At 47.7% G+C, this 18488-nt stretch overlaps 1 protein-coding gene and 1 pseudogene across 2 annotated transcripts in view; both read left to right on the top strand.

Annotated features, from left to right (window-relative positions):
* Positions 1–18488, top strand: part of SAG (S-antigen visual arrestin) — an 80489-nt gene that overhangs the window by 15112 nt on the left and 46889 nt on the right. The window lies entirely within an intron of this gene.
* On the top strand, positions 11522–13769 carry LOC141259052 (E3 ubiquitin/ISG15 ligase TRIM25-like; annotated as a pseudogene).

The following is an 18488-nucleotide window of genomic DNA, read 5'->3' as shown; positions in this document are numbered from 1 at the left end:
GCGGCACATGTGCCGCATCTGGATCACACGGACGGGCGCCTGGGAATCAGCGCTACAGGTAGCGCTGTTCCCAGGCACCGGTGCTGAATGCTGGCCTCATCATGGTTCCCTGCCGGTGCTGTGATCAGCACCAGCAGGGACCATGATGAACGTAGTAGTAGTGTGCTCTCAGTTTCCCCACCTGTAAATTAAGAATAAAATAATAAAATCCTTATACTCACCTCTCCTAGGTGTCCTCCGCTGTCATCCATGCGACCACTGCTGCAGAGAAGCCGGGGAGAATGATCTGCTCCGAAGCTGTGCTCAATGAGTGACAGGACACCGCTCCTGAGCTGCAGCTCGGCTCATTCTCCCCGGCTTCTCTACAGCAGCGGTCGCATGGATGACAACGGGGGGACACGTAGGAGCGGTGAGTATAAGGATTTTATTATTTTATTCTTAATTTTACAGGTGGGGACACAGAGTACACTACTACTACCCTCATCATGGTCCCTGCTGGTGCTGATCAGATAATGAGGGCAGCGTTCAGCACCAGCGCCTGGGAACAGACCTTGTTGGCTATTTTCCATGAAACGCTTTATTGTTCGGTGATCACGCTTCAAAAGTTTGGAAATTTCAAGACTGCTGCATCCCTCTGCAAGACATCTCACAATTTTGGACTTTTCAGAGCCCGTCAAAACTCTCTTCTGACCCATTTTGCCAAAGGAAAGGAAGTTGCCTAATAATTAAGCACACCTTATATAGGGTGTTGATGTCATTAGTCAACACCCCTCCTCATTACAGCTCTCAAGCCTATGCAGCTTGGAGTAGGACAACATGTATAAAAAGTATCATGTGATCAAAATACTCATTTGTCTAATAATTCTGAACACAGTGAAGAAGTTTGCATAGCACACTTTCCCGCACAGTGTAATGTCCCCCACAATACTTTCCTCCCACACATAGTATGAGGTCACCTCACTATATTCGCCCACACACAGTATGATGCCCCCTTACTACATTTCGCTTCACATAGTATAATGACCCCCACAGCTAATTCCCCCACACACAGTATGATGTCCCCACACTACATTTCCCCACACACAGTACAATGATCCCACAATTGATTACCCCACAACATTATGAAGTCTCCATAGTACATCTCCTCATACATAGTATTCTGTCCCCCACATTAAAATCTTCCAGACACAATATGACTCTACAGCACTCCACATACAGTATGACATCTTCACACAAAGTTTGATGCCACCACAGTACATTACTCCACACACATAGCATGATGCTTCACAAACCCCTACACATTATAATTCCTCTACACAATATGATGTCCCCACAGCCTCGGACTCAATATGATGTCCACTATGTCCCCCTTCCACACAGTATGATGCACAAGCGGGAAGAGAAGTTATCACATGACTGTAAGTATCAAAATTGCATATAAGTGAAGTGGCCATTTGATGACTACTGGAACCGGCAAATACAGCTGAATCCTAACAGTGAATATATTATACGCTGTTAGGATTGGCATGCTGCAAGGCTTCATTTTATAATTAAAGGGTTTGTCCAGGTTTGAGATCAGAGTCTTCAGTCACTCTGTGACTGCAGGCTTCTGAATTCTCACAGCTCATGCACTGCACACTTTTAGGATTCCCCTTTGCCGGTGGCAAGAGTGAACGTTCATGTCAGCACAAGTATGCGATTTGTATACTTCTGGCCACATTCCGACTAGACTTGTCCAGTCTCTCTCAATTAATTTTCATTGAGTGAGGCCACGCGTGTCTAGTCGGCATGTAACTGCATGTATGAAAATCACCGGCACGAGAGAATCCTCACAGCGTGCAGTGCGCACTGTGAGAATTCACATAGAATGACTGCGGACTCATCACAAACTTGGACAACCTCTTTAATGCTCCTAACATAAATAAAACCATGAGCATTAGTCAGCAACACAAAAAACATTAACATCCAGGTACTTGATAGATGACGTTGTCTCTATTTGGAGTCGTTCTCTTTCTCTTCATCTTCATTTTGTCCAGACTATATGATGACTTTTTTCATCCTCAGCTCCTCTCTGCAGAATTCTGTCTTCTCTGGTCTTCTGCAGCACATCCTCACACGATGCCTCACACTACTCAGTCTTTATTCTGTGCCCACTCATACTTTTCTCCCCATACTATCTCCTCACACTATTCACCCTCCCTCCTCATGATGTCTTCTCTCACATTCCTCCTGCTAACCATACTGTCTCCTGACATATTTACCCCCTCGCTCTCCATACTTCCTCCTCACACATCACCCCGACTCCCCATATGGTGTCTGCACACATCCCATCACTCTCGCTCCCCATACTGTGTCCACATACATTCTTCCCCTTGCTCCTCATACTGTGTCTGCACCTATCCCCCCACTCACCATATTGTGTCTGCACCCATCCCCCCACACTCACCACACTGTCTGCACCCATCCCGCTGCTCACCATACCGTGTCTGCACCCATCCCCCCACTCACCAAACTGTGTCTGCACCCATCCCTCTACTCACCATACTGTGTTTGCATCCATCCCCCAACTCATTTCCCATACTGTGTAGGCATACATTTTTTCTCTCACTACTCATACTATGTCTGCACCCATCTCCCCACTCACCATGCTTTGTCTACACCCATCCCGCCCCCTCGCACCCCATATTGTGTCCGCACCGATCCCGCTCCCTTGTTCCTCATACTGTCCTCAAATTCACCTCCCACCCCGCCGTCCCCATACATGTGTCTGCACCCATCCAGCCCCCTTGCTCCTCACACTGTCCTCAAATTTATCCCCTACTGCTCCCCATACATGTGCTTGCATCCATACTCCACTCCTACTATTTTCTTTCACATGCCCCACCATTTCTCCCTTGCTTCTCATATTGATTGTGTACTCAAATTCTTCGCACTGTGATCCCATATTGCATCCACACAGTATACCCATCCCTTCCTAGCCCCCCAAAGTATACCTTTAAAATCTCCACCATTATCTTCGGTGTCTTCAGCTTCATTAGAGGCTGGAGCACTTACCACCAACACCAACTCTGTCTCCTGTCATTTTCACCTCTGCAGATCCGGCGAGTGACGTCAGCAGCGTGATCACATGAACTGATCATGTTCCTGACGTCACCCTGACCTGGAAGAGCAGGCGGTCAGGGCTTCAATTGTACTTGCGTCTGAAGACACGAGTACTATTGATCTCTGGGAGCCAGCGTGCTGCATGTTCTCTGAGCCGGCTGCAGTTGATAAAAAAAAAATAAAGTACCCCAAACTCCCAGGACAGTTCTCCAAATTTGGGACTTTCCCACTTGATCCAGGATGGTTGGAAGATATGAAATAGTTTGTGTGACAACACAATGGTGAAGAAAAATAGTCTGTGAGGAAAGTAGAAGTGCAGATGTGGCACCCTGCTGTTCACAGGTACCACAGGACCCAGGGTGCATGGATGGACTTCTCCACAAGAGGCCCTCACTGCATACAAACACCTCCACCCTTCCACATCATACCACCAGAGGGAGCCCTGTTAGGGATATATATATGGAGGGTGGAGCCAGGCAGTCAGTCAGAAGAGAGTCAGAGAGTCTGAGAGCGTGCTGACGCTGAGAGCAGCGAAGACGCAGCACATCTGCTGCTGAGTTCTGAGGGCCCCGAGTGTGGCCGACGGCAAGGAGGAGAGGAGAGAGGAGTTTAGGGGGCAGAGGAGCATCATAGGCTCACCCCGACATACAGACCGGACACCGGGTCCGCGCCTACAGGGTCCCTTTATACCCAGTAGGGATCACCGGCATTCCAGGAGGACTACAAGTCCCTGGCAGACCTGAAGCTAGACCCATTACAGGACCAGGAACCACGAAGGCCCCAGCATTACCAGGGATAGTGGTTGCCAGCAGAAGGTCCTACTACCAAGCGACAGGTGAAGGAACAGCACGACACATAAGCTAGGCCCAGGTGCAGGCTGGCCAGGAGCATACAGAGAGGCAGACACGAACCAGGAGGCCTTATACCCACTCACTGGGGAGAAGTCCTGAAGTGCACCCATCCTACTTAGTACCCTGGACCGTACCTGACATCCGCACCAGTAAAGGTATTGAAGCGAATCCCCTGTCTCTGTCAGTTACTCCTGCTGCGCCACCCCGCCTGCACTACAAGTCCCAGCATCACCACCCACCAAACTCCACACTGCCCCGGGAGCCCGCTCCGCCTGTGGGGAGCAGAAACATCCCAGCTGCCATCCCATCACCCCCGGAGGTCTGCAGCAGCGCAGGTAATCCTTGCCAGGTACCACAGGTGGCATCACAAACTATTTATTTTATTTTTATCCAAATTCCAATCCCCTTTTTCAAGAGTGACCCCAGGGTACGGGCCCGGGAGCCGACCACCGCGACATCCCCAAAACCAGGCAAAGGCCCGGGTACCGAGTCGTCCCCATCCCCTGGGTGTGTCATACTCTTCCTGGCGTCACGAAAAGGATTGCGTGCCCGTTGCCACCGGGTACTGTGCGCCTTAAAGAACTGTGTCGCATACCGTGGTGAAGTTTTCCCGCCAATTGCCGCTGTTTCCCGCCATTGTCAGACATTTTCGAGTCGCCGCACGGGAAGAAGAGGGGCGTAACCGCGGGAATCGGAAAGGCATGACTGCTGGAAGCGCGTGAAGCTCAAGCCATGCCTCGTACTCTGACGCAGCACCAGGAAGCGTCAGGTCCTGGAAATAGACCGTCGTCTGCGGAGCTGTGGCCTACCCGATTAACAAAACAGGAGGTAGGCTACAGTTCACTAGGGGGGGCGCATCAATGGCCGACGACCAGCGAGACGTCGGAGCACCGGATAACGCTCCTGATGCTCAACTTGCGCCTGGAGCTACTCAGGCCGGAGCGGCTGCCCCACCAGCAGGGGTCGTGACTAGGTTGATACCCATGGCCCTGCCGTATATTCCTGGAGCAAAATGGCTTTCCCAGTATGATGGCAAACCAGACACCCTGTCTGGATTCAAAAGGAAGATATGCGGTGTACTGGATATGTACTCAATGACTGGTAAACAGAGAGCCGCTGTTGTGCTGGGACAATTGACTGGTGCCGCAGAGCGGGAAGTTGAAACCTGGCCAGCCGCAGACCAGGAATCAGTATCCATTATCTTTAAGAGACTGCAAACTGTCTTTGAAAACCGCACTGAGACAGATCTCGGATGAGGTTCTACCACTGTACCCAGAAACCTGAGGACAGTATCCGGGACTATGCCTGGCGCTTACAGGAAGCCTTGCGGGCCCTGAAACAGGTTAGTCCAGCCAGCATACAAGATGAGAATAAAATGCTGAAAGAGCGATTCATCCGGGGGTTGAGGTCCCAGGAGGAGAGCAGAACCGTACGGTGGTGGGCCTTAGATCATCCAAATGCCACCTTTGACACCCTGAAGGACATGGCTATTAAGGGTCTGCAGCCCCTGGAACCATCAGATACTGCTATCCAGCGTTACCAGGGTGGGGCCACCCCAGTGCCCGCAGCACCTACTGCTCCTTCATTAACGGCTGAAACAAAGATGCAAACAGTACCCCCTGAGCTCCGAAGTGTGCTCCGAAGTGCGTCAGCTAAGCAAAACCCTGGCCACTGTCCTGAGCACCCTGCAGCTACAGACGGAGTACGAGCCGGAAGGAAGAATCTCACTCGCCGACAGTCCTGAGGATGTCCCCTGGATGAGGAGAAGAAGGAGGACAACGCCACCCCATAGGAGGACAACGCCACCCCGTGGGAGGACCAACGACCAACGTCGCCCTCCAGGAGACTTCATCTGCTACCGTTGCCACAAGGCAGGCTACACCGTGCGGAACTGTCCTTTAAACGGGAAACCCTGGGGCCGAGGGCCGACACCCAGGAGTAAATCAACAAGGCCCATCAAGCTGGTACCACCGGTTCGTAGGAGGAAGGCCTTTCCTGTCCAACACCTGTGTTACTGGACACCGGCTCGCAGGTAACCATCATACCTGATGTCCTCTACAAAAGGTACTGGTCCATAGATGAACTCCACCCGCCAGCCCCGAACCTCTCTGTGTATGCCTCTAACGGCCTTCCTCTTAACCTAGTAGGGGTTAAGGACGTGACCGTGATGGTGGGGAGAGTGGAACTAAAGGACCAAGGACTAATTGTCATAGAATCTAACCCTGGTGATACAGACTTGTATATGATACTTGGTACAAATATTGTTGGTAACTGTTTGGGAGAAGTGTTGTTTTTGCTCCAACAGATTGCTGACACTGCCAAACCAGGGCAGAGGAAGGTGCTCCAGAGAGAGATTCGAGCCCTCCTGTACCAGCAACAGGTAAAGCTAGCAGGTGGTGAGATTGGTAATGTACGGGTGACAGACCCGATACCCATTGTAATTCCCCCAATGAGTGAGATGCTGATTTGGTGTAGGGCAGCAATAGGTCTCAAGGGAAAAAACTACCAGGCGGTAGTGAAGCCCATTAGCTCAGAGCACAGACCTACACTCCTAACTGCTAGAGGGGTAGTTGACGTACGCAATGGGAGGGTGCCCGTATGACTCCTAAATTGGGGGGGGGAGTCAAATTGCCAAGGTATGCCACTGTTGCTAGATTGTATACTGTGAATGATGATGCCATACACACAGTGGAATCCTTGACCCCACCAGATGCAGTGGAGGGCAACGACTCCGAAGCTCAGCTGGAGGATTGGTGTCAACAGCTCCATGTTGGGACTGATGCCACTCCTGTCCATCAAAAACACGATGTCTACAGAGTGGTTCTGGAATATGAGCAAGTGTTTAGTAAACACCCACTTGATTTTGGAAGGGTTAAAGGGGTATTACACCACATACCCACCGGTAACCATCCACCCATTAAGGAGCGTTACCGACCCATACCACCAGCACATTATCAGAAAGCCAAGGAAATGTTGCGTGACATGAAAAAGGCAGGGGTAGTAAGGGATAGCTGTAGCCCTTGGGCAGCTCCCCTGGTCCTGGTCAGGAAAAAGGACGGTAGCATGAGGATATGTGTAGATTATAGACAGATTAATCGCATAACAGCTGATGAAGACTGGGAGAAGACGGCCTTCACCACCCCGATGGGACTGTGCGAGTTCAACAGTATGCCGTTTGGACTCTGCAATGCACCCGGAACGTTCCAGAGGCTGATGGAGTGTTGCTAGGGAAACCGGAACTTCGAGACAGTGCTGCTGTACCTGGATGACGTTATCGTGTTCTCGAGGACGTATGAGGACCATCTGAAGCACCTGGCGGAGGTATTTGAAGCATTGTCCCGGTATGGGATGAAACTAAAGCCTTCTAAATGCCACTTGCTCAAGCAGAAGGTTCAGTACCTAGGGCACGTAGTCAGCTCGGAGGGAGTAGCACCAAACCCGGAGAAGGTCACTGCCATCCAGAAGTGGCCTGAGCCGAGAAGCATCAAAGAAGTACGGCAATTCCTGGGACTGGTCGGGTACTACATGAGGTTCATAAAGGACTATACCAAAAAGGTAGCATCTCTCCAAGACCTCCTGGTAGGACAGTCCAAAAGAGGAAAGAGTCCCCCATTCCAGTAGGGCAAAGAACAGGCTGAATCCTTTGCAGTAATGAAGGAAATCCTGACTGGTGACGAAAACCTGGCTTATCCTGACTACAGCCAGCCTTTCCTGCTGTACACCAACGCCAGCAACGAGGGACTGGGAGCTGTGTTGTCCCAGAAGCAAAATGGAAGAGAGAAGGTAATTGCGTATGCCAGTAGGAAGCTTCGCCCTACTGAGAGGAACCCGGAGAACTACAGTTCCTTCAAGCTGGAGTTCCTGGCCTTGGTCTGGGCTATCACTGAAAGGTTCAAGCATTACCTAGCCTCGACGAAATTCACAGCCTTTACTGACAACAATCCCTTGACACACCTGGAGACAGCCAGGTTAGGAGCCATGGAACAGCGTTGGGTGGCCAGACTGTCAAATTATCAGTTCACCATCAAGTACCGGGCAGGTCACAAGAACATCAATGCTGATGCCCTGTCAAGGATGCTCCACCAGTCAGACACCGAGGATGAAGTGGATGATTTAGAGGAAGTTGAATTACCTGCTTTCCACCAAAGCGGAGTGGTCCATGAGCAACACGTCACCAGAAGACGTCAGGGAAGGACGCTGAATCCTCTACCCCACCACAGTTGGAAGGAGATCCAGGACAGTGACCCGGTTGTCAGCCTTATCAAAAGACTGATCACCCAGGAAGGTTCTCATCTGGAGAAGGATGCTCCTCCACAAGCCAAGCAACTGTGGAATGAAAGAAGCCGGCTGTTCATCTACAGAGAGAAGCTGTGCAGAAGATATGTCAACCCCAAGACCCATGAAATGGTGTGGCAGATTGTTGTACCCAGGACGGATATCCAGATGGTGTTGGAAGCCTACCACGATCAAGCAGGTCACTTTGGCTGGAAGAAACTGGAAACCCTGCTGAAGGACCGGTTCTACTGGGTTGGAATGCGGAGCTCCATAGAGAGGTGGTGCCGGAATTGCGGGCCCTGTAGCCTCAGAAGAAAAGACTACGGCAGCCAGAAAGCACCCTTGCAGTCCATCAAGACAACCCAGCCCCTGGAGATCGTCGCTATGGATCACGTCAAGCTGTCACCCAGCAAGTCAGGCTACTCCTATGCCCTGACCATGGTGGATCATTATTCCCGGTTCCTGGTGGTAGCCCCTGTCAAGGATCTGACAGCAGAAACTGCAGCAAGAACGATCCAAGCATACTTCTGCAGGCCCCATGGATACCAGGACAAAGTGCTGACAGATCAAGGCCCTGCCTTTGAAGCCGAGCTGTTTAAAGAATTCTGCCACCTGTACGGGTGCAAAAAGATCCGGACTACGCCATACCACCCTCAGACAAATGGTTTGTGTGAGAAAATGAACAACATCGTCATAGACCTGCTGAAAACCTTACCCTTGGAAGAAAGAAATCAGTGGCCAGACAAGCTACCTGACCTGGTAGATCTGTACAATCACATACCTGTGAGTTCTACAAATTGTACCCCAGCGTACCTCATGAGAGCAAGACCTGGGAAATTGCCCATGGACCTGGAACTTGGAGTGGGAGAACCTGAAGCAGATATGTCCACTGAAGACTGGGATACAAATCGGCAAGAGCAGTACAGGAGAGTACAGGCCTGTGTCGAAGACAGTCTAAACAGAGTAAGGGAAAAACAAGAAGAACAGTACAATAAACATGCACCAGCAGAACCCTTGGCACCTTGAGAGATAGTGCTAAAGCAGAAGAGAAGAAGTCACAAGCTCAATGACCAGTGGGAAAGAGAGCCCTACACAGTGTTGAACCCCAAGTTTGACAACAGTAAAACCTGCCTGATTAGCAAAGATGGAGGTAAAACAACTGAAACAGTCTCAAGAGACCACCTGAAAGTGTGCCCAAGTCTACTGAAGACAACGGAAGAAGAAGTACCTCCTCTAGCACCGGAAGAACCCAAGGAAGACGTGCTTCACACAGTTCTAGGAGATTTCCCCGCGGACTGGCCTCAACTTGATGGAGCAGTGATTATACCCGTAATACACTTTTATCAGCCACAAGAAGAACCTGTGAGCGTCCTAGAAGAACCTGCTCAGGAACAGGAAGAGTCCCCAGTAAGAGGAGGATCACCCGTTGAAGCAGAGCCTGAAGGCCCAGTGGACAGTGCACTTGCCAGTCCAATAGAGAGATTAAGGCAGTTTTATAATCTACCAGCACGTACACCTGATAGGTTAGCAGAGAGTGCATGCACAGACACCAGTATCACCCCGGTGCTTCGAAGGTCCACACGCAGCACACAAGGACAAATCCCTGCCAGGTTTAGGGAATAAGCACGAAGTGTCTACCATGTAAATAGTTGGGTATTGCCTATTGTTTGCTTTGTAAACTGTAAATAATATGTGTGCATATAGTTACCCGTCAGGGTACAAAGACTTGTAGGTGGAGAACTGTGAGCAGCCAAAAACTGTCCATGTATATAGTTTGCACTTATCAAAGTGCCCCTTATTTGACCACAGAACAAAAACCCGTTTGGCGTGGCCGAAGACGTGGTCCAGCACCTGGATCACCTATGCCCTGTAGCCACGCCCAGGGCCTACGTTGAGGGTTTTCAGGCGGGTCCCTCATGTTACTCTTGTTACATCATCGGTGAAATGGACACCTGGTTACGGGACATACTGGAACTCTTATTATAATTATTGTTATCGTTGTTAACCTGTTTTACAAAATGCTTCAGTCCAGGAGTACTGATTTGTACTAGGGGGGAATGTGGCACCCTGCTGTTCACAGGTACCACAGGACCCAGGGTGCATGGATGGACTTCTCCACAAGAGGCCCTCACTGCATACAAACACCTCCACCCTTCCACGTCATACCACCAGAGGGAGCCCTGTTAGGGATATATATATGGAGGGTGGAGCCAGGCAGTCAGTCAGAAGAGAGTCAGAGAGTCTGAGAGAGTGCTGAGGCTGAGAGCAGCGAAGACGCAGCACATCTGCTGCTGAGTTCTGAGGGCCCCGAGTGTGGCCGACGGCAAGGAGGAGAGGAGAGAGGAGTTTAGGGGGCAGAGGAGCATCATAGGCTCACCCCGATATACAAACCGGACACCGGGTCCGCACCTACAGGGTCCCTTTATACCCAGTAGGGATCACCAGCATTCCAGGAGGACTACAAGTCCCTGGCAGACCTGAAGCTAGACCCATTACAGGACCAGGAACCACGAAGGCCCCAGCGGTACCAGGGATAGTGGTTGCCAGCAGAAGGTCCTACTACCAAGTGACAGGTGAAGGAACAGCACGACACATAAGCTAGGCCCAGTTGCAGGCTGGCCAGGAGCATACAGAGAGGCAGACACGGACCAGGAGGCCTTATACCCGCTCATTTGGGAGAAGTCCTGAAGTGCACCCATCCTACTGAGTACCCTGGACCGTACCTGACATCCGCACCAGTAAAGGTATTGAAGCGAATCCCCTGTCTCTGTCAATTACTCCTGCTGCGCCATCCCGCCTGCACTACAAGTCCCAGCATCACCACCCACCAAACTCCACACTGCCCAGGGGGCCCGCTCCGCCTGTGGGGAGCAGAAACATCCCAGCTGCCATCCCATCACCCCCGGAGGTCTGCAGCAGCGCTGGTAATCCTGACCAGGTACCACAGGTGGCGTCACAAACTATTTATTTTATTTTTATTTCTATCCAAGTTCCAATCCCCCTTTTCAAGAGTGACCCCAGGGTACGGGCCCGGGAGCCGACCACCGCGACATCCCCAAAACCAGGCAAAGGCCCGGGTACCGAGTCGTCCCCATCCCCTGGGCGCGTCATACTCATATATTTGATAGGTATGGAGATAAGTGCAGATCAAGTCAGTAAGGCAAGGCAAGGAAGAGCCTTTGAATTTGAAAAGATTTGCTCATCTCTAATAGAAGCTCTCAGCTGGGGGTTGTGTTATGTTACTTGAGCTGGAATAAGCCCTATAACATACACTTTCAGTTCCTTTTCTTACAAATCAGGAAACCATGGCGTCTGCTGATCTGAAGCACGAGCTGAACTGCTCCATCTGTATGAACATTTATACAGATCCTGTAACCCTAAGATGTGGACACAACTTCTGCCGTATCTGTATTGATGGAGTACTGGATACACAGGATGGGGATGGACTTTTTTCTTGTCCTGAATGTAGAGTAACATTTCGGAAGTGGCCTCCACTACAGAGGAACATAACGCTGTGTAATGTAGTGGAGAATTTCCTGTCTACTCAGCCACATCAGGAGGAGATCACCGGGATCTGCTGCACTTACTGTATTCACTCTCCTGTACCTGCTGTTAAATCTTGTCTGCTGTGTGAGGCTTCTCTGTGTGATAAACACCTGAAAGCTCACAGTAAAGGACCAGAACACGTCTTAACTGATCCCAGCACATCCCTGGAAAAAAAGAAATGTTTTGTCCATAAAAAGATCCTGGAATATTACTGCACTGAGGACACTGCTTTTATCTGTGCGTCCTGCAGTTTGGTTGGAGTCCATCGAGGACACTGGGTGGAGATGCTTGATGAGGCCTCTGAGAAAAAGAAGAAGAAACTGAGAAATGTTTACCAGAAACTGATCACAAAGAGAAAGGAGACTGAGAAAAGAATCCAGGGTCTGGAGAAGCGCATTAGAAAAGCTAAAAAAAAAAGCACATGATGAAGCCGAGAGAGTCACTGCCCTGTGTACAGACATCAGGAAATGGGTGGACAACCTGGAGGAGAGTGTTTTGAGTGATATCTCCAGGCAGGAAGAGCAGGTGTCACTGTCACTGTGTAATGTGATAAAAAATCTGGAAATGAAGAAAGACGAGCTGTCCGGGAAGATAAGGCACATCAAGGAGCTGTGTATCATGACTGATCCACTGACTGTCTTACAGGAACCAGACACAGGTGACTTGTGTGATCCTGAGGAGGTGGCAGGTGATGAATACACAGGGGGACATGATGGAGGTGATGAGGACACAGGGAGACATGATGGAGGTGCACCGGGTGTGCAGCTGGTCTCACACATATTACACACATTATCTGGTATGCTAAGAGATGTAAATGTGACCTTCTGTGGACAGGATCCTGCAGACATATTACTGGATGTAAACACTGCTGCTAATAATCTCTTTATATCTGACGACCTGAAAATTGCATCATGGACATGGAATATACAGAATCGACCAGAAACAGCAGAAAGATTCCAGCATGATCAGGTGATGAGCAGCAGGAGATTTTCCTCAGGACGACATTACTGGGATGTGGAGATCAGTAGATCAGTGGAGTGGAGGGTGGGTATGTGTTATCCCAGTATAGACAGGAGTGAAGATCAGTCATACATTGGAAATAATAACAAGTCTTGGGGTTTATATAAAGGGCTGGTGTATAATAATCAGTGTTCGGTGATACATGATAGTAAAGTGATCCAATTTCCTCAGCAGATCTCCAGTGATAGAGTCAGGATATATCTGGATTATGAGACAGGGCAGCTGTCTTTTTATGAGCTGTGTGACCCCATCAGACACTTACATACCTTCACTACCACCTTCACTGAGCCCCTTCATGCTGCATTATGGATATGGGAAGGTTCTATAAAGATATCAGGGAGGATCAACAGAGAGGAATCTTGATCATATAATATATCTATAAAGCGACTGTTAACATCACAGGGAGCAGAAGCTATGATTGGTGGAATATTCAGCCAGTGGGAGGAGCCTCATGAAGGATCTGGTTATATTTAGTATCGTACATGCGCTTTTACCCGCTCTATCATTACTTCTCATTCGAATTTTCAAATAATCATTTTTCTGCAACACACGGGCAAAACATTTTAAATTGGTTTTCCTATCCATAGAAATTATTTTTAGACATTGGACATTTTTTTGATAGGACAGGGCTAGACAGAGCAATTTAGATTGGCAGTGCCTCTTTTTCTTATTTTTTTTTTATTTATTCTTTCTTTCTATTTTATATTTGCGATTTTTTTTTTCATTTATTTTACACACTGTGCACCCCTGAAGGTCTTAAAAATTCTTTGTGGGACTCTCTATTCCCAGCAATTATAAGCTTTCGAATGTTGAGATTTATGCTAAATTACCATATTTTTCATATTATGATATGCAATTTTTTTCCTACAAATTTGGGAAGAAAATTAGGTGCATCTTATAATCCGAAAAGTTTACGGGGGGGTCGTTGCCGGTGGAGCGGGGTCACAGGAGGCAGGGTTGTTGCTTCAGGAGGCTGGCGGCAGGAGTGCGGCGATGCTGCGGTGTCTGGGCGCTCATTAGATGTCGGCGCCGATTCAGTTCCCTGCAGTGGGCTTCGGAAAAATGACCGCCGGAGGCAGCGCATGCGCAGATTGAGATCTTGGGAGATCAGATTTAGTGTCCCAATATCTCAATCTGCGCATGTGCCACCTGCGGCAGCCATTTTCCTGAAGCCCACTACAGGGAACTGAATGGGGAAGGGGACTCCGCTCACCAGCGCCGACATCTAATGAGCGCTCTGGCACCGCAGCATCACCCCACTCCTGTTGCCTCCAGCCTCCAGAAGCAGCGACCCGGCCTCCTTTGACCCGGCTCCACTACCGCCGCCCCCCAGGTAAGCTACCGTTAAGACGGATTATAAGATGCACCATTTAATTAAAAAAAAAAAGTCTTCTTTCCACTCCAAAATTTGGGGTGCATTTTATAATCCAGTACGTCTTATAATCCGCAAAATACGGTATTCGCTACAAATCAAATTTTGCAGAAAAATTTGGTGAATTAAAATTTTAAAACAATCTGCTCATTTCTAGTCATATTGCTTTCTTCATAACGCAGCGCCACTCCGGTACGTGGGTTGTTTCTGCTATTGCAGCTCATCTTCTTTTATTATATTTATATGAGTGGTTTTCTAATCCTGAGCCAGCAATGCATTTCACAATTTTAAAAACAAATTCTTGACTATGCGCCTTCCTGCATTGCTGATCCCCAATTATCACGACCTTTCTGTTCACAACTTGTACACCATAATGTGGCATCACATACATTTTGTAAAGAAGAAAGATACTGAAATTGCAGGATCAGTAATATATTGATACTACCGGAATTAAGAGGAAATTCTGGAAGTTAAACCCCTTAGATGCTGCTGTTGATAATAAGGCTGCGTGCCCACTATGTGTTTTTCAAGCGTTTCTGCCGCGGAATTTCCGCAGCGAAAACACTTAAAACACGCTTGGTAATACTTGCCCCATGGTCGCCAATGATAATCCGCATGTGCTGTGCACATGCTGCGGAAATTTCCGCTGCGGATTATCATTGCGGAACAATCCGCAGCATGTCCATTAATTTTGCGGACGCGCAGCGTAATCGCCGCCATTGACTTGCATTGAAATGCTCAATATCCGTGTCAGCACATTTGCACACACGGATATGAAGCGATTCAATGTGCGCATGGTACCCAGGCCTGGAGAAGAGGAGACTGTCATCCAGACCTGGGTACCATAGTACCTGTAAAAAAAAAAAGGATTTAAAATAAAAAATAAAAGATTATACTTACCTTCCGATGTCCCTCTGGTCTCCATAGCGTTGCGTGCGATGTGTTGGGTGGCTTGCGGTGGTGTGAGGACCTGACATGACGTCATCGCAGGTCCTTCACACCACCGCGAGACACCGGGGAGATCGAACGGAGCGGAGAAGGAGACCGGGGGCCATCGGAAGGTGAGTATAATCTTTATTTTTTACCATTCTTATTCTTTTTTTTTAAACTGTTACTTGGTCAGACTATATAAATGCATGCCGGTTGCATGGATTTATATAGTGTGAACAAGTTGTCAAGCACTTTTCCAAGTGATGCTAAAATCGCTTGGAAAAGCGCTTGATAACCCGCATGCTGAAATGCATGCAAAAACGCTTGACAAACGCTTCTACCTGGCGGGAAAAATGCATGTAAAATCCACATGCGTTTTTCCTGCCAGGGAGAAGTGGAAAAAATATGCAGCATTTCTGCATCATGAGCACATAGCCTAACTGCAACATCTAAGAGGTTAGACAGAGGGAGAGGGGCTCCATTTCCATTCCTTTGTGCCTGAAGCTTACAGTAATACACTGCAATATATGAGTGATCAAGCAATCATATGTTCAGGTCACCTGATGGTATTGGCTCCATAAAAGACGATAACAACAAAATAATTGCAGAGGACAAAGAAAAGGCTGCGATATTAAACAGGCACTTTTCATCCATGTTCACCAACAATCCGTCTATTCCAGGGATCTTTCAATAGGGCAAAAAAACAAAGTTCACCACCTGATATAACTAGTTTAACACAAAAAGAAGTACGCCTGCGTCTGAGCAAATTAAACATTGACAAATCCCCCGGCCCAGATGGCATCCATCCATGGATACTGAGGGAATTGAGCTCAGTAATTGACAGACCGCTGAATCTCATTTTCTTAGACTCCCTTGTAACAAGGGTAGTGCCACAGGATTGGAGGGTGGCCGATGTGGTACTGATATTTAAGAAAGGTAAGAAGGTGGATCCAGGTAACTACTGTTCGGTAAGTCTGACATCAGTAGTGTGGAAAGTCTTTGTGGGACATCATAAGAGATGACCTGCAGAGTTATATCGCCGAGAATAATATAATAACTGACAACCAGCATGAATTCATGAAAGAGAAGTCGTGTCTAACCAGCATGTTGGGTTCTATGAGGCGGTAAGTGCAAATCTGGATGTTGGTAATGCAGCAGAGGTGATTTATCTGGACTTTGCAAAGGCATTTGATACTGTACCACATAACAGCCTTATACTGCAGCTACAGAAGCAAGGACTTGGGGGAATTATATGTAGATGTGTAAGGAATTGACTGAATGATAGGAAACAAAGAGTGGTCATAAATGGTACATTCTCTAAATGGGACATAGTCAGCAGTGGGGACTGCAGGGATCTGTACTAGGACCAATTCTTTTTCATCTCTTTATTAATGACTTTGTGGATAGGATTGAGAGTAAAGTATCAGTCTTTGCTGATGACACAAAACTATGTAGGATATTAAAATCTGACTTTAACATTACGATATTGCAGAACAATCTGGATAAGATGACTGAATGGGCAAACACTTGGCAGATGAAGTTTAATGTAGATAAATGTAGAGTAATGAACCTAGGACGGAGTAATCCTATTGCTGCATATACATTAAATAGGAGTATACTCGAGACTACAGAACAGGAGATGGACTTGGGTATTCTGGTTACAAGTAAGCTGAGCAGCAGTACTCAATGTCAAGCAGCAGCCACAAAAGCAAACAAGATTTTAGGATGTATAAAAAAGAGAAATAAAATCCTGCGATCCCAATGTACTGTTGCCCGTTTATAAATCACTGGTGAGGCCACATCTGGAATATCGGATCCGGTTTTGGGCTCCACATTTTAAAAAGGATATTCAGAAGTTAGTCAGATTAAAGGTGGGCAACTAGATTATTACAAGGGATGGAAGGCCTCTCATATGATGAGAGGTTGAAAAAGTTGAGCTTGTTTAGCTTAGAAAAACGACGCCTCAGAGGAGATCTCATTTATATGTATAAATATATGTGTGGTCAGTACAAAGGACTAGCACATGACTTATTCCTTCCAAAGGCCATACTAAGGACCAGGGGCACTCATTACGGGTGGAAGAAAGGTGATTCCGACACCTAAACAGGAAAGGGTTCTTTACAGTCAGAGCAGTCGGACTGTGGAATGCCGACCACAAGAGGTAATGATGGCCGACACTATAACAGCTTTCAAAAAAGGGCTGGATGATTTCCTCGATACACATAACATTGTGGGCTACAGTTAAATTAGACAAAATGGTGCAAGTATAGTAGTATATTTAGTACAGTAATAGTAATTACATAACTAGTATAATAACTAGGTTTGATCAAGGGCTGATCGCCTTTTCTTGGGGTCAAGAAGGAATTTTTCTCCTGTGACACAAATTGGCTGAATGTGTCCTAGGGTTTTTGCCTTCTGCTGGATCAACAGATTTAGGCATAGGGATTTTAGTAATACCATTACTGGAATCACAAGAGTAATAAAAAATATAAAATTAATTAAAAAAATTAAATAATCCCACCAAGGACAACATCTGCCAGGAGTTTGTATGTTCTCCCCGTGTTTGCGTGGGTTTCCTCCGGGTTCTCCGATTTCCTCCCATATTCCAAAGACATACTGATAAGGAATTTAGATTGTGAGCCCCAATGGGGACAGTGCCCATAATGTCTGTAAAGCGCTGTGGAATTAATGGCGCTATATAAGTGAGTAAAATAAATAAATAAAAATAAATAAGTTATAAAGAGGTACATTTTTAACTGTAGTATTTTAGCAATAATGAAAATGGTAATAATACATTGTGAGACCTAGTCCCAGTTAGATAGTAAGTTAGTGTAGGGAGTACAATTGGGGGAGGAAGGTTAAACTTGATGGACCTAAGTCTTTTTTCAACCTATGTTACTATGTACAGTATGTATGTGTGGTTGTGCCTGGTGTTGGAGCTCCGCTCCTTTCACATGAGTACCACATACCAGGGAAGAGCGGCGCTGCAGCAGATTTTTTTCCAATCTCAATGAAATGAATAATGTATAAGCCTGTGTAATATAAGCTATAGCGGAGCGATGTTGTAAGGACAGCAATGACAGAAAGAATGGAGCATCGCCTGTCTGTCAGGGGAGAGTCAGGAAGTCTTAAAGGGAATGTGTCACCCCCCTGGGCGATATCAGACCTCTACTATGGCCATACAGGGTATAGAAAAGTAAATCTATACTTACCTGTATGGCCCATAGCAGAGGTCTGATTGCAGAGAAATCTGGTTTTATAAAATCTGTTTCCCAGAGGCTTGGAGTCCGGATGACCGGCTGATCCTGCCAAAAATGATGAGTATCGCCAGAATTGATGTCAGAATACAATGAGTATGCTGCGGCTCCTTCATTCTGTGAGATTGATGCTCC

This window comes from Phyllobates terribilis, unplaced genomic scaffold (assembly GCF_046119375.1).
Source record: "Phyllobates terribilis strain yellow unplaced genomic scaffold, ASM4611937v1 Scaffold_3__8_contigs__length_932513732, whole genome shotgun sequence".
Classification (NCBI taxonomy): Eukaryota; Metazoa; Chordata; class Amphibia; order Anura; family Dendrobatidae; genus Phyllobates; species Phyllobates terribilis.
The sequence above is the reverse complement of the archived record's forward strand: the minus strand, read 5'-3'. Positions and strand labels throughout refer to the sequence as shown.